A 2,214-nucleotide genomic window follows, 5' to 3' on the forward strand; every position below is an offset into this window, starting at 1 on the left:
GCCTCTGGACTTCCGCCTGTCAAAATCCACCCATTTGTCAAGGTCCATCTGAGATGCTAATTCCATCCTGAAATGCCCCGTGTTTTTTGGCGGCCCGTGGCCTCCTCAGTCTCAGAACTGTGTGTTTACCTTGGGTTCCCTCTGCTTACAGTGGGGCTTAAACTATTCTGCCACAGCACCCCCTCCTGGTTCCCAGAGGCAAATGCCCTGCAACTCCGGAAAGGGACCTCAATCTGGGTTCTAGATAACCAGGGCAGCATTTTTTAATGTTTTCTATTCTGTCCTTCAAATGGACAAAAATTTCTATCTTGGGCCATGAAGAGTCTACACTTGTTTTGATATCAAAATAATGTTATTTTCCAAAATCATTAGGTGAGGTTGAGATTTCAGGAAGACGTGCTTTCCTGTGGCAGATGCGCTTTCCCGTGGCAGAGGCTCCCTCCATCCCACTGCTAAGTACTAACAGGAGAGGCACATCCACGTTTAAGAAGCAGGTGAGCAGAACACAAAGTCCTCAAAGGCAGAAACTGCTTCTCGCCCTACCTCACCAGCAGATGTCGACTGTAGAAAGAATGAACTTTATATTTGCTCAAATGGATTACATGTTAACACCACCTCCTAAAGGGTCTGAAAATAATTTATTTCTCAGTAGATGTAGGTTTTCCTTGCGATCAAAATGAGTTGATTAATTTGCTCAATGAAGCTATTTTTTAGAGCTGGTATGAGCCCACCAACATAGTTTATGTTCCCAAGTTCTAATTTGTGGGGTCCCTAGAAGGTTCTGTTGCTTTCAGAAATCTATATGTGCTCGAAACAGAGCCAGACCACATTCTTAAATTGCTGCATTTGTCCCAGAGCCCTCCCACCTCCATATTCATTGCCTTTCTCTTGCTGCTGAGATTCTAAGAGACCCGATGTTAATCTAACTCTGATGTGGCCCTGCTGCAGCTCAGCCTGCCCCCTCCTTGCTCTTGGGGCACCACAGACTAAATCATTTCCTTTTGGCAAGAACTCCCACCTTCTCAGAATAATTCCTTCTGCCAGGGCAGGAAGGCTGTGAGCTGGCTGGAGCCACTCTGGCTTCTATCTCTCTGTGATTGGTTATCAATGATTTTATCTCCATGCCCTCATCTTTGCAGCAAGGAAACTGTCATAACAAACCCACATGGTTGGCATGGCATGGGTTGGCTTTCCCGGCAGGCAGCTGGTGTACTGGGAAGAGTTCTCGGGATTGATACCTGTGAGGGATGAGAGGCAGGGCTGACCAGGAGAGAAGTCTGACCGTGACGCAGTAGCAAAACAGTCCCAAGCTGAACTTCCGTGGAGCTCTGGTGCTGGGATGGTCCTCAGACTTGTCCTCCATTGAAGCTTTTGTACCCCACAGTGAGTGGTCCCCAGGAAGGGGGTGCTTGCTTGGGTTTTATGGTTCTCTTTAACCTAGGGCAGTGGGAAGGAGGCTCTGCTGTGAGCTACCAGCCTTGAGGGAATGAGTGTCTCAGTGCTGGTGGGGGGATCTGGGCAGCTGGGCAGTGTTTGCTACAATACACAGCTGCCCAGCCTCACGGTGAACAGAGGCCATGAGCTCCCTACAGCACTCCACTGCATTAATAAAGACGAATAACTAGGAGTCTGCTTATCCCAAGAGTACAACATTTTCATAATAGAAGATGTCACTTCACTAAAATCTTAGACATCAGGCACTTCAGGGAATGGGGAAAAGTTATAGATGGGGGGCAACTCAAGAGAGATGTGAATTTTTTGAAAAATGGTAACGGGATAAATGGAAGAGTCAAGTCTCACTGTTCCTTAGTCAGGAACCCTTGTCACAAGTAGGGGCCTGCTCAGAGAGCCAGTCCCTGAACCCCAAGCCCAGGCTTGATTTGTGAGGGACTGGGCCCATTCCCTGAGGGAGCTCCTGGTGAAAGAACATGTTCAGAAGGCAAACAAGGAAGGGGAAAAACCACACTCAGGACAAAAAAGCATAAAAGTAAACACAGAAGTAAAATATCTTCTTTCTGACAAAGGAAGAGCTTGATGTTACAGTAGATTTAACCAGAACGAGCCGGTGATTCCTGTATAGTGCAAGGCCCAGCATTTCAAGAGGACTGGACCTCAGGAAGAACCATAGTTCTCCCATGTTGCAGGAAAATACTGGGCCAGCTGTGGATTGCCGTCTTCCTCGGCTTTCTGAAACTGGAGAGCGTACAGCTGTCA

Source organism: Macaca nemestrina, chromosome 15 (genome assembly GCF_043159975.1).
Source record: "Macaca nemestrina isolate mMacNem1 chromosome 15, mMacNem.hap1, whole genome shotgun sequence".
NCBI lineage: Eukaryota > Metazoa > Chordata > Mammalia > Primates > Cercopithecidae > Macaca > Macaca nemestrina.